The sequence below is a fragment of the Podarcis vaucheri genome (genome assembly GCF_965113315.1).
Source record: "Podarcis vaucheri genome assembly, chromosome: 6".
Classification (NCBI taxonomy): domain Eukaryota; kingdom Metazoa; phylum Chordata; class Lepidosauria; order Squamata; family Lacertidae; genus Podarcis; species Podarcis vaucheri.
This window is the reverse complement of record NC_138764.1, coordinates 89298199-89313335: the sequence shown is the minus strand read 5'-3', so window position 1 is coordinate 89313335 and position 15137 is coordinate 89298199. Positions and strand designations below refer to the sequence as shown.

Sequence of the window (15137 nt, the reverse complement as noted above, 5' to 3'; positions counted from 1 at the left end):
CAGATCGGCGTTTATTTCAAAGGCGCTTCAGTCGCCAAACCCGAGAGATTGCCTTGGAGGCGGGCAGCGCTCTCCACCGGCATCTGCGCGCGCCCGGGAGGCGCTGGGTGGGTTGCATTGCGCTCCCCCACCCTCTCCTTCTCCTCGGGAGATAAAGAAACCCGCCGATGCCCTTCGGGGGACTGGGTGGATCCTTTCCCTATAAGCTGGGACTCTGAGGGAGAGGTCGACCTCTGGAAGGGGCTGTTTTGCTGGCGGGGGTCTCGCCCAGGCAGCCGGAGCTGACAGGTTGCTCCTGACGCCATTGCAAGGTGGCACGCCCAGGCGGAGGCTGCCATTCCAGCCCACGGATCCTGGTCGAGGGAAGGAAGGCGGAAAGAGAGCCAGGCGGGCGGGCGCTGCTCCTGCCGGCATTCTTTTGCTCTGTGCACAGGCCTGGATAGAAACCACGACAAGAGGAGAGCCAGGGCAGCCGCAGTCCCTTCTTTATCCTACCTTTGCTTGTCTCACCCAGGTGCCAGGAATTTTACTTTTTGAAATATGGCAACCCTACTAGTGGAGAGATGCAAAGGGACATCTCCTTAGCGGATGCGCTGTGTTACAATCGGCTGTTCGTTCATTCCTTTATTTTGGTATTGTACTGTAAAAGCATCTATGTGCCCCCTTGTTTTGCTAAGTAAAGGAATGAGTTGCCTCAATGTGGTTCCACTACAACTCCCATCATCCCTGAACATTGGGCTATGCCATCTGGGACTGATGGGAATTGTAGTCCAACAGCATTAGGGGGACACACACGCAAGGTTGGGAAAAGTGGTTTTAGATCATAGCCTTACAACTACTGCTTCTTTTTTTATTTGAGTATCTCGCTCCTTTACTTAGGGAAAGAGCAGGTATGTAAATCCCTTTAGTAAAATAAATGAGAGATTGATCTAAAAGACATGGCATGCGAGGAAAAAGAGTTGGGGAGGGAGGAGGGGGAAAGCAGCTCAGGTACCACTTCTTAATTTTATAATTCATATAGCATGATTATACAGCTCTGTCTCCTGTTTAAGTCCTGGCTGACTTGGAGAGCAACCTCTCATCAGAAAAAACTCTCCTTTTCCGAGATTAGACCCAGCGAGGAGTGGCAGGCAAGGGTGGCGTCATATACCTGGCCTCCTGGCACCAGCACTGTTGCTGTCGCTTATCCGGGCAGTGCAGAAGCAGGGTGGCAGTCAGTGGCGTAGCGTGGGTTGTCAGCACCCGGGGCAAGGCAAGTAATTTGCGCCCCCTAACCTGTGGATTTTAGCAGGGGGCAGAGAGCGCGCGCCCCCAGATGTTGCGCCCGGTGCGCCCGGCCCCCCTGCACCCCCACGCTACGCCACTGGTGGCAGTGAGATGTAGGTGGGAGTACCAATTGGCTCTGCCCCTGCTACACCTATGACCCGTACCTATTTGCTGTAAATAAAGCGATGCTGCATCTGGGAGGCCAAATCCATTTCACCTCTTGCGTCTGGGAGCAGAGGAGGGAGCAATGTCCAGTCCAAGTGGGTGGGGCTGATCCTGCCACAAAGTTATTCCACCAGATAGCTGACTAATGGCCACCAGAATCCTCACAGGAGTGGCCCTCCTCCTTTGCCAATATTTCTGGCTTCTAGGAGCTGCTGGATGACACGTCCAAACCCTCTTCTTATAACAATTTAAAACAAAGAGAAACATTATGGCTGTTGATCTATAGCATGAATCAAGAGTGCTTTATAAATAATGAATAATTTCAGCAGGCATGCTCATCATAGAAAAGCTGTTACATCTGAATAAATCACCCAAAGTGGATTTTTCAGGAATACCACAATCCCTGCAATGGTTAATTTCTGAAAAGTGACCTGCAGGAGATTGTGCCTGTGGATAAGCCATGTCCTCTCATCTGTAAAGCTTGACCCTAGAGCAGTGTTTCTGAAACTTGGGTCTCCAGCTGGTTGGACTGCAACTCCCACCACCCCTAGCTAGCAGGGACCAGTGGTCAGGAATGATGGGAATTGTAGTCCAAAAACAACTGGAGACCCAAGTTTGGGAAACCCTGCCCATGAGATTTGCTTGGTGCCTTTAAAGTCACCAAGGAAGGTAAAGAAGAAGAAGAGTTTGGATTTGATATCCCGCTTTATCACTACCCTAAGGAGTCTCAAAAGGACGCCGGTGGCGCTGTGGTCTAAACCACAGAGCCTGGGACTTGCTGATCATAAGGTCGGCGGTTCAAATCCCCATGACGGGGTGAGCTTCTGTTGTTCGGTCCCAGCTCCTGCCAACCTAGCAGTTCGAAAGCATGTCAAAGTGCAAGTAGATAAATAGGTACCGCTCCAGCGGGAAGGTAAACAACGTTTCCGTGCACTGCTCTGGCTCACCAGAAGTGGCTTAGTCATGCTGACCACATGACCCGGAAGCTGTCTGTGGACAAACACCAGCTCCCTTGGCCTATAGAGCGAGATGAGCGCTGCAACCCCAGAGTCGTCTGCGACTGGACCTAATGGTCAGGGGTCCCTTTACCTTTACCTAAGGAGTCTCAAAGCAGCTAACAAACTCCTTTCCCTTCCTCCCCCACAACAAACACTTTGTGAGGTGAGTTAGGCTGAGAGACTTCAGAGAAGTGTGACTAGCCCAAGGTCACCCAGCAGCTGCAGGTGGAGGAGCGGGCAATCGAACCCGGTTCACCAGATTAGAAGTCCAGTGTTCTTAACGACTACACCACACTGGCTTAAAGATGAAGCTGAACAGTTCTTTCTTTGCCCTTTCCTCCACCTTCCTCCCTTCCCTGCTGGCTGTGTGCACCTGGAATCCTACTCGAAATAGTCATTGGCCATGATGTAGTGGAGAGAATGCAGCAGAGGTGGCTTTTGGGGAGCGCAAGTAATTGGGTCGCACTGGGCGAAGAGCCTCGGAGGCCCTGCAGGGGGTGCCTCAACTATGATGTTGAATGGAAGGCGAGAGACTGTGGTGCCAAATTTTGGCATCACACACTGAAATTTGAGACCCCAAGGTCTGCCCTGCATGCAGTGGGGTGCCACTCTGGGACTGTTTTTTTTTTTTCAGGACAGGAGTGATGATGTCATTTGCTTGGGTGTCAGGGCAATTGACAAACCTTCCTTGCTCTAGTGAGGGAATGAGGTGATAAGGAGGCTTTCAAGTGTGTTTGTGACAGATTGCCATTCAGGAAGTCAGAGGATGAGGAAAATGACAGAGAGAATGGACATCCCCTCCTTTCTTTGATGGGCTTTCAACTTTACACTAGCAACAGGGGCACCCTGTGGAAGGCCAAAATCTGGTGCCCCCAGCCCCATGCCTTCCGTTCTGCTCAATCCACTGTGTCATATTTGGAATTCTCTGCAGCGCCCCCTTGCCTTGGTGTTCAGTGTGGCAGAACCCGTCACGCTGCCCCAGATCCTCATTTGCTGTCAATTTAAATCAGGCACCCCCAAACTCAGCCCTCCAGCTGTTTTGGGACTACAACTCCCCTCATCCCTAGCTAACAGGACCAGTGGTCAGGTATGATGGGAATTGTAGTCCCATCTGGAGGACTGGGTTTGGGGATGCCTGATTTAAATGGTAATACTTTATTGCACGATATGCTTGTATTTCTAATTAAAAGCTAAAGGTTGCATTTCAGCTAGTGGAAGACGCTTTATGTTTTATAAGTTGTGTTTTGCACCATGCAGTTGAGTTCAGTGGAGTTTACTCCCAGGTTTGCAGGCACACCAATAAATTGGGCAATCAGAAACGGTTGTGCTGGCAGAACAACCCCCTCATTATGGCACTGAATGCAATCCATGTTCTTTTTCCTAAAGAAATATTAAAGGATACTAGTCGGTTGGTTTCAGAATTGGTTCCTTGTTTGTTGACCTTACTAGATATGTTCAGTAGGATACATCATAATGTGCAACAGGCCTGTACAACTTGTGAGTGACTAAATGCATCTTGCCAGTCCTACAATAAGAATGCAGTCTTTGAGAGTCTCCCCATTCTAGCAGTCTGGGGCAGCATGGATTCTAGCTTGGTGTAGCTTGCAAGGCTGTAAATGAAGAAGAAAGCACTGGTAGTCAGTCTTTATCTCAAAGCCAACATTTGGTCACAGTCTCTCATTTAGAAATTGCACATCCATTGCAGAATGTGTGCTGCCATGCTTTCGACATTCGTTTTATGGCTTTTACAAGCTGTTTTCAAGTCAGGCTGCCAGCAGCCTAATGAGGTTCTACAAAGCTTCCAAGAACGAAGTTTGGGTGCTTCCCAGTGTCAGAGGCAGTATCCCTCTGAATGCCAGAAGCTGCGAATCACAAGTGGGGAGAGTGCTGCTGTGCTTAGGTCCCATAAGCATCCAGTTGGCTATTGTGAGAAATAGGTGCTGGGCCAGATTTGGTCTAATCAAGCAGGACTGTTCTTACAGTCTTAGTCACCTACAGTATATGCACTGTGTTCTAAATCTGTGTTCTTTAGCCTTGGGGCTTCATGTTGCTGGACTACAATTCCCACCATCCATATCTGTCTTTGTCAGCCATCAGGGAGTATGGGTGTTGTAGTCTCAACAACATCTAGGGACTGAAAGCTGAAGAACACTGTTCTGAACAGTTAGTACATTAGTTTACATTAGTACACAGTGTACATTAGTTGTTGTTGTTGTTTAGTTATTTAGTCTTGTCCGACTCTTCATGACCCCATGGACCAGAGCACTCCAGGCACTCCTGTCTTCCACTGCCTCCCGCAGTTTGGTCAAACTCATGTTGGTAGCTTCGAGAACACTGTCCAACCATTTCGTCCTCTGTCGTCCCCTTCTCCTTGTGCCCTCCATCTTTCCCAACATCAGGGTCTTTTCCAGTGAGTCTTCTCTTCTCATGAGGAGACCAAAGTATTGGAGCCTCATCTTCAGGATCTGTCCTTCCAGTGAGCACTCAGGGCTGATTTCCTTCAGAATGGATAGGTTTGATCTTCTTGCAGTCCTTGGGATTCTCAAGAGTTTCCTCCAGCACCATAATTCAAAAGCATCAATTCTTTGGCGATTAGCCTTCTTGATGGTCCAGCTCTCACTTCCATACATCACTACTGGGGGGGGGGGGACGGGACTAAGATCATGGCCACTGGGCCCATCACCTCCTGGCAAATAGAAGGGGAAGAAACGGAGGCAGTGAGAGATTTTACTTTCTTGGGCTCCATGATCACTGCAGATGGTGACAGCAGCCACAAAATTAAAAGACGCCTGCTTCTTGGGAGAAAAGCAATGACAAACCTAGACAGCATCTTAAAAAGCAGAGACATCACCTTGCTAACAAAGGTCCGTATAGTTAAAGCTATGGTTTTCCCAGTAGTGTACATTAGTACACTGTTCTAAACAATTAGACAGAACTGCCTCTCACACTCTAGGGAGGCACACCAAGGGAGGAATCAGAGCTCAGTGGTAGAGGTTATGTTTTACATGCACATTAATCTGTGGGATATCTCCCTGTAAAAAGATTTCCAACGACCAGACTAGAAAAGACTACTGCCTGAGAGCCACGGCTAGGTGACACCTTTGGAGGTGGGCTAGCTGACCCAATGGTCTGTCAAAGCATAAGGCAGCTGCATATATTGGGCCCGGCCTGTACAACCTGTGGCCTACCATGCCAAACATAGCACAATGCAATGTTTTGAGGCTATTGATGATTCAAAATGACTACCACCTTATTTGCAGGCGGAGGCTGTGAAAGCCAGCCAACTTCTCTGCTTGCCACTTGTTAATCCTCTGCTTTTGCAGCCTCAGACATAGAGTGAACGCAGAAGACCTAACATACATGACTGATGGGCTGTGTGTGACTTGGTGGGGTTCACAAGACACACAGGTCTCTTGTTAGGGCCAGGCGACATGTGACTGGATCTTCCAGAGCTTGCTTGTTTGTCTAAAGTAGCCAGAACATGTGAATTGGATCAAGGCTGCCATGATAGAGATACGAGTTTAACCTTTTCTCCCCCACTTAGTTGTTAATTTGTTTAAAATTTATTTGGAAAACCAATTTTTTTTAGTAAAGGTAAAGGGACCCCTGACCATTTGGTCCAGTCGTGACCAACTCTGGGGTCACGTTGGCATACAGCCGGCGTACAGCTTCTGGGTCATGTGGCCAGCATGACTGAGCCACTTCTGGTGAACCAGAGCAGCGCATGGAAACGCCATTTACCTTCCCGCCAGAGCGGTACCTATTTATCTACTTGCACTTTGACGTGCTTTCGAACTGCTAGGTTGGCAGGAGAAGGGACTGAGCAACGGGAGCTCACCCCATCGCGGGGATTCGAACCGCCGACCTTCTGATCGGCAAGTCCTAGGCTCTGTGGTTTAACTCACAGCGCCACCCACGTCCCTAAGTTTTTAAAGATTGAGATAAAAAAAAACATTTCCTCCCCAGACTATTAGCCTGATTTGAATCAACCTTTTCCAAACCTTCTCACAACCACAATTATGATTTGTTGTGTGGGGCGAAGGGAGTCACTGGTACATAATTTAAGTTGGGGAGATAGCTCCCCCACAACCACATATACACACATCACAGCTCATTTGGTCTGAAAATATACATTGAGAGAGCTGTCCATGGATCTCCCGTATAACTGTGGTTTGCCCATTAGACTACTTATTATTGTTATTTTATTTATTAAACAAATTCATATGTACTGTATTTATAAATTTCTCCTAATGAACACATATGTGTGCGCAATTTTGCCTGCTGCACACATTTTTGGCATGCAATTTCCTAGCATAATGCATCATTTTGAATTTTTTTTTACCTCCCTGTGGAACACCCTCCCTTCAGATGGAGATAAAGAACTACACAATTTTTAGAAAACATCTGTACTGGGATGTTTTAAATGCTTGATATTTTACTATGTTTTTATATATGCTGTAAGCTGCCCAGAGTGGCTGTGGAAACTCAACCAGATAGGTGGGGTGTTGTTGTTGTTGTTGTTATTATTATTATTATTATTATTATTATTAATGCATTTTTGTAAATGTCCTTTGGTTGGAAAACTGCATCTCAAAACTTGGAAAAGGACAGGTTTTGAGGGACAGACGTGCTTTCATGCACATACATTGTTTCCAGAAGTGTGAATTAGCCAGCTTTACAAACCAAATTAGCCTCTGTTCCTTTGGCCAGCCCTGGTGGCCAACACCCTGTGGTAATGAAGGGTATTTTGCTAGTTGCATAATAATGGTATAATGGTGAAATGCCAGATGATGAAAATGGTAAAGGGAAATGGCAATGTTTCAAGGCGGTTCTGCTGACACATAAAAGCAGCCTCATGGCTGTGGAGCAGAGAGGCCAATTAGTACTCCTTGGCTGATCTTGCTTTCTTTGTAGAGAATTACACAGTCTCCACTGGAGTTTTGTTGACATCCTTGTATGGTTTGCCTTGTTAGTAGTGCTTGCAGCAATTGCCCTGAGCTAACCCATGCTCCAGAGCTGCTAGTCACAACTAGGGAATTGGTTTGCTTCAATTGGGTCACAGAATTGTTCTTTCCTATAACCATCAAGAGCTGTTGATAGCACAGAGCTGTGCTGCCAGTTTAGGGTGTTTTCATTTTGTTTTTTAACCATTCACATTTCTGCTCTTTAGGATTTGTCTGTGCGTGTGTGTGTTGGTTAGTTGAGCTTCAGATCAGCTTCTGAAGTCCGAGTATTTACACTGCTGAAAACAATAGGACTTCTGAGTAGACTTTCATAGGATCGTTCTGTGGGTCAATTGGCTAGATCCATTGCACTGTGGAGAGTGTACTAACTTATGGTCTCTGTGTGTGGTTTGGGAGCTGCACGGCCAGGAAAAAAACAATGCGGTCCAGGGTTGTAAAGACTGCAGAGAGAATAATTGGGTGCACTCTTCCCACCTTAGATCAAATCTATGCTGTCGGGTGCCATAAGAAAGCTGCAGAGATAGCACAGGATAGTACGCACCCCGGAAATGATCTCTTTCAGCTTCTGCCTTCTGGAAGAAGGTATAGGGTTATAAAGGCCAGGACTAGTTGCCTGAAAAACAGTTTCTACGCAAATGCAATTCTGGTTCTAAACGCAGCGTAAAGAGTCTCTATAGTATATTGTATTTTAAAATGGGGTTTCAGTGTTTTTAGGGGGTTTTGAATGTTTTATGTAGTTTTTCAATTTCATTGTTCTGTATGGGACAATGACAATAAAGATATCGTATTGTATCATTAACAAGCAAACTTTTTGATCAACTAAAAAGATCAACAGTTGCTTAAAAAAAACAAAAGAAAACAAACTTCACTGAGCAAGTTTGCTCTTTGTAGATTTTTTGCAGGAGGTTCAGGATCCCAGCTTGCACCATCAGTCATCAGCATTGTTTGGCAAGCATCAAACATCCCAAATTCCCCCATAGCTTGCCCCTCCTGGAATGTGGCAGCAACATTGCTAGCAGGAGACTATGGAGCAAGTGGCTCCAGCAAGGCAAGGTGGAATAACAAATAAGATAAAGTAAAGCTATCATATTTACTTACTCTTTTTTGAGTTTTATTTATCAACGTTCTTATGTTACATCGGTAAACAGTATCATATTACATCACAAAGCTGATTATAATATAATTTTTGGCATCTATACAAAGTTTATATACCTAAAGAAAAGAAACAAGGACAAAAAACTATTCCAAAATCATATATGTACCAACACTTTGGACTTTTTGTCTATCCCGTTGTACTGTATGTTCCTTTTTTACAAATGAATGTACTCTTATTATTGTATATTTCTTTACATTTTATCTAATACATTCCTATATCAATATGTACCCTTGGTCTTATTTCTCAACTCGGTCTCTCTCTAACTTTCTATTGGACAGAGGAACCCTGGAAAGGGACAGGGAGTTTCCTGCATTGCAGTCATACAATCTTAAGCAGGAGACTCCCCCCCCCCACCTTTGGTATGCTTTCGTTCGTGGGCAACCTTCTAGTGCACACTTGTGGTGGGTGGGGCCAGGGGCAGGAGGGGAAAGAGCAGTAGACATGACTCTTCTCTTTGCTCAATAGGATACATTCCAGCCAGGCAAAAGCCAGGGGTTTCTGTATACCACACCACCTAATCTTGCTTGCTTCTATCCAGGCAAGCTAGGGGCATTGGCATCATTAAAGGGCACATTCCACCCTGGCGAAAGAACGTGGAGAGGGTGTGGAACAGAGCCAATTGTGGGAAGAGTCCAGAGGGCTGGATAGAGACACTCAGAAGGCTGCATCAGTCTCATGCGCCAGGAGTTCCCCACCCCTACTTAAGGGTCTCTAGTCGATGTGGCAGTTATCTGCCTTTGTGGTTTGTGCTGTAGTTAGGAGCACACGAAATGCTAGCCAGCAAAAATGCAGGCACCTTTATACAGTGTTACCTTGGGTTACAGATTCTTCAGCTTAAAGACACTTCAGGTTACAGACTCCGCTAACCCAGAAATAGTACCTGCCTCAGGTTAAGAACAGTTTCAGGTTAAGAACAGACCTCTGGAACAAATTAAGTTCTTAACCTGAGGTACCACTGTATTTGGATCAGTGGGACTTCCCTTTGCTAAATGCAAGAAGCTAACCTGGCTGGATTAAACATGACATACTCAGGATAGTCAGAATGTGATCCACTGTATATTCAGTTTCCAAAATAATTCTGGTGAAGTCATGCCTCAGTTCTCCCGCCAAGAACAGAACGAATGTTCTGCAGCTTTGCTGTAATGAAGGTTATCCATCTGAATATGAGTTAAGTGATCTTTGGGTGTCGGCACAGCCATTACACCCTACCAGAGTGGCTGGGGAAACCGATCCAGATGGGCAGGGTATAAAGAATTATAAAAAAATATTACGAGAGAGAGAGAGAGAAATAATATGATGACTATGCTGAAATCAAACATTGCTTTATAGCAGGAAATGGGTGAGTAATTTTGGCCTTTTGCTTTTAAAACAAATTAAAAGCGAAGGTAGGCTGGAACGATTAAAAATGAACGAAGGATCAGCCGGCCACCATTCTGGAGAGATAATGCTCTTTGATTGTAAAAGATAAGCTGATGGAGAGGTTGGATGCATGTGTCAGGAACTCATTTAGCTGAATGAGCTCAGATGGTCTGTAGGAAATTTCTCAATATAGTGTTTAACTGAAGAGCTACATAGATGGGCGTTGGCAGGAGTTTCTTCATAAGTACTCCAAATAAATAACTAAACATAGTTAGCATGCCTATTAATTCTGGTCCATCTGTTGACTGAGTGGTGGTCATACAGTGAGAAGCTTGTATTCCAGGTCTAACCCTGCATTGCTTCTCAATGGGTATTCATCTTCTTATGTATAGATCTGACATCCAGGCACTCTCTTTCCACCCACAGCTGAAATCCTCGTTTTCTTTCCCTGGCTCCTTTCACCCCCTTCAGCACTTAAGTGCATTGCTGCTACAGTCAACTTTGCACACACCCTGCATTGCCCTAAAAACAAACAAGCTCACACCAATACACCAGGATAACAATTGCATCCCAGGGTTGTCATACGTCATTCTGACTCACTCTTTCTCCTAGTAAAATGGGTATAATAATACTGCATGGTTGATGAAACCCACTGTCTCAACCACAGCCCTGCCCCTGCAATATTTGTATAATAATTGTGGACTTTATCTGTATTGGCATAGTATCATTTAAAATGTTTTCTGACTCAGGAGGGAGAGAGACTTTATTTTGGTATGAAATAAGCCTCAGGTTAGAATGATCGTGAACTCCTGTCTTTGTTGCTACCTTTCATTTTTCAGTTGACACACAACTTCCCATTTGCAGCTAAACTAAAATCCTGGATATCTGTGCAGCAGCAGCAATCACTTCCCCAGGGAAGACCAGCAGAAAAGGCTCAAAAACAAACTGGAGATGTTCCTGCTCCAGAGTTCAGAAAATGAGCATTTCACTCTAGCCTTTAATAGGCTTGATCTGCATTCCTACATTTCAACCATTGCTATGACTTCATTCATTGGCTAAAAGCATGGAAAAGTGGTTAGTTTCTCATAAAACAAATTAGGAGATGAATGCGTGTACTTTTGTCTCGCATCTCAGGTTCCCCAAGTGCTAGGAACTTGATTTTTTAAAAAATAATAATGAATACTGGGAGTCTTTAGGTTTATGGTTCACGTCATGGGCCACATGGTGCAAAGTGAGACAGTGTGGCAAGAGCAGGATCCTTCAGAGGAGGAGGACCCTGAAATTGGGGAAAGTTCAGATAGTGATGTTGAAGAGGCCATGCTCTGTAAGGGAGAGTGAGTTGGCCAGTTCCTCCTCTGCTTTCTGAGAACAAAGTTCAAAGGGTAGTCATCAAAGAGGCAGCTGGCCAATCAGTGGACATGGCTGAATTGGATGCGGTGGTGATGCACTTCCTGTTTTTTGGTGATATATAAGTGAGCACCCTATAGATCATGGGTAGGCAAACTAAGGTCCAGGGGCCGGATTAGGCCCAATTGCCTTCTAAATCCAGCCCGCAGATGGTCCAGGAATCAGCGTGTTTTTACATGAGTAGAATGTGTCCTTTTACAGTCATACCTTGGGTTGAAGTCGCTTCAGGTTAAGCCTTTTTGGGTTGCGCTCTGCGGTGACCCAGAAGTAGCAAAGTGTGTTACTTCTGGGTTTCACCGCTCACACATGCGCAGACGCTCAAAATGATGTCACACTCATGCGTGGAAGTGGTGAATCGTGACCCGCGGATGCGCGGACGAGGGTTGCATTTGCTTCAGGATGTGAACGAGGCTCCGGAATGCATCCAGAGGTACCACTGTATTTAAAATGCATCTCTGGGTTATTTGTGGGGCCTGCCTGGTGTTTCTACAGGAGTAGAATGTGTGCTTTTCTTTAAAATGCATCTCTGGGTTATTTGTAAGGCATAGGAATTCGTTCATTTGTTTTTGTCAAGATATAGTCTGGCCCCCTCAAAGTCTGAGGGACAGTGGACCGACCCTCTGCTGAAAACGTTTGCTGACCCCTGCTATAGATTGTACCCAGAAAATATCAATCCCCCCTTTAAGACAATATTTATATGACCAGCTAAAGAGAAAATTTGGTTCCCCACTAATTTTTCACTCAACACACGAAAATAAACTGTAGAAAAGTAAGCAACGAAAATTATCGCCTAAAGGAAAAGAAAATCAGCCGAGCCTAAACATATTTATAGAAGTGTAATTTCCCCTCCCATGAAGCATTATTAAAGCTTGATTTCATAACTGTTGAGTGTGTCTAAATCTATGAACGCTTTTGGCTGTAATTCTCCAGGGCAGATCTTGTCAGCTACATTTGCTCATTTTGTTGGGGATTGTTAAAGAAACCCTTCTGCTGCCTGGGTAGACGAAGGCCTTGTCAAAGGAGAGGATATTTCCATACCCTCCAACACGTCCCAGTGGAAAACCTGGACGTCCATCTTTCAGGACCTTGATCTTGTGCACTTTGCACAAAATGGAATGTCAGAACAGTTGAGGGGTATGTAATTCAGTTGGCAGATTGCCATAAACTCAAACTTTTAAACTAGAGATTACAATGGGCAGGGAATGTTTTTGAGACCAAGGGCCACATTGCCTCATGGACAGGTGCTTGAGCACCACATGCCAGTGGTGGGTGGAGCCAGAGAGTTCCAGTGGCCAGAGAGGGAGAAGCTTGGAAAGCCGTATACCGCCCCTGGGCTTGAGGTTGCCCACCTCTAAATAATAACTAGGGATTGGGAATTAATTGGTGTGACAGGTGGCAGTGTCAATCTAGGCCTAAGATACAATGCATGATGAACTTCAGCCACTTTCTCCTATGAATCCTTGCACAAAGGGTGAGTTAGAGATGACCCTCTTCATGTGTACTGAAAGAATCTGGGGAGAACTGGTGAGGCTAGACCCATCCCTGTTCCATGCACCCTATAACCACAAATTCATCACCATCACCATCACCATAATACCTGCATGCTTGCTCATTTATCTGCCCTAAATTGTATTGTTTGTTCTGCCACCTGATTCTGCTGCATATTTTCAGCAGCTCTCATTTATTTGCAAGGCTAAAGCAGGGGTAATTATACACACACACACACACAGAGAGAGAGAGAGAGAGAGAGAGAGAGAGAGAGAGAGTGTTCTGTGGCTGTTCATCCTGAGGAGGAAGGATAAAAGAGCCTTTTGTCCATTTCTTGCTTTGCATTGGCCAGCATGCAGGCAGAACCAGTATTGCTGGTTCTTCATCATGCTATATTCAAATTGTTACAGTATCCCTGTTAGAGGTTTCAGTTCCAAATACCTACTCTTAACAACATTTGTGTTTAAAATGGGGGGGGGGAGGGCTACTGCATTTCATGCATACTACTCTTCATAACTGAATGACCCGTATGAAAGCATAGGTTCATTCTCAGTGGGCCTTCCAGTGAATATTTATGTCTACCTAAGCCAATATCCATCTAAAAATCATTAAAGATCCTTGCAATAAATTCCAGCATTTATTTACTGAGATGGTTGGACGTATTGTATCCACAGGAGTAAACTGTGTCTTAATAGTTGCTATTATGCATTCCTGAAAGGTGTGGTTTGCCTTTCAACTTTAGTTTCTTCTTGAAAGGTAAAAGGCAACAGAATTCAGCCTCACAGCAGGAAAACGAGTTTTACACCCAGAGGCTGTAAAAGTGGGATTTACTTCTGAGTAAACAAGTTTAGGATTACATGCCACACCTGAGTTGTAGCCAGCCTTAAGTTTAGCTCAGGGCCAATTGAAACTGTTGAAACCTAACTTAGGTATGTAATTGGTTTTCTCTGAATATACCTTAGTTGAATCCAAATGACCAATGGATCCAAACTACAAGAAAGAAGATTCCACCTAAACATTAGGAAGAACTTCCTGACAGTAAGAGCTGTTCGACAGTAGAATTTGCTGCCAAGGAGTGTGGCGGAGTCTCCTTCTTTGGAGGTCTTTAAGCAGAGGCTTGACAACCATATGTCAGGAGTGCTCTGATGGTGTTTCCTGCTTGGCAGGGGGTTGGACTCGATGGCCCTTGTGGTCTCTTCCAACTCTATGATTCTATGAATAACAGCCCCTATTTCCTTGAAAGCAAGTCCTATTGATTTCAGTGGGATTTATTTCCAAGTAAGCGTGAGTAGTTCGAAAGCACGTCAAAGTGCAAGTAGATAAATACCTGGCATGAAGGTAAACAGCATTTCCGTGCGCTGCTCTGGTTCGCCAGAAGCGGCTTAGTCATGCTGGCCACATGACCCGGAAGCTGTACACCGGCTCCCTCGGCCAATAAAGCGAGATGAGCACTGCAACCCCAGAGTTGGCCACCACTGGACCTAATGGTCAGGGGTCCCTTTACCTTTAAGCGTGTGTAGGACTGTTGACCTAGGGTCAGCGCACACGGAGGTGGCCAGATGAAAGGAGGATGGGGCTCTTGTGTCTTTTAGTTGTGAAGAAGTGGGAATGTGAGCAGGTGTGCCTTCGTCATGCAAGCTATACTTACTGTAATCCCTTCTACACAATTCTTACAGATGTAAAAGCCCTGTCCTGCTTTTCATCAGAGTACCTTAGCCCACACATTCCATTTGGGAGACCTGTCTCTATGTGCTGCTGCTTAATAATGTGCAAAAATCACCACTGACATATCTTAGACATGTTTAGAACACCAACAAGCCTTTGAAACAGCAACTTATTTTTACAAACTGATATTTACCAATGTTTTCACTTGTGCATTTATCAACATTATTGCAATGCTGTGTTTTTTAGGCTGTATGCCACCTTGCGGTATTTCTCTGAAAGTGTCCTCTATGACTATTTAAACAAATAACACTGTAGCGTGGCTACAACAAATGCTTGTACGACGCAGGTACACACATCAGGGGCTTCTCAGTGACCGCACCTGGAGGCAACTTGATTTTCCGGCCTGTGAAAAATGTGTCCGAAACAGCTATGACAAACTCTTCCTTAATTCTAGGGAAGTCACCTGTTGCAGCAGCAAGAATGAAGGGTCTTGTAATATTTATTGTGGCACAAGGTATAATACATGTACAGTGGTACCTCGGGTTAAGTACTTAATTCGTTCCGGAGGTCCGTTCTTAACCTGAAACTGTTCTTAACCTGAAGCACCACTTTAGCTAATGGGGCCTCCTGCTGCCGCCGCGCCGCCGGAGCCCAATTTCTGTTCTCATC

At 45.3% G+C, this 15137-nt stretch overlaps 1 protein-coding gene across 1 annotated transcript in view; it reads left to right on the top strand.

Moving 5' to 3' along the window:
- ATP9A (ATPase phospholipid transporting 9A (putative)) overlaps positions 1-15137 on the top strand; it is a 101505-nt gene that overhangs the window by 708 nt on the left and 85660 nt on the right. The gene's annotated exons all lie outside the window — the stretch shown is intronic.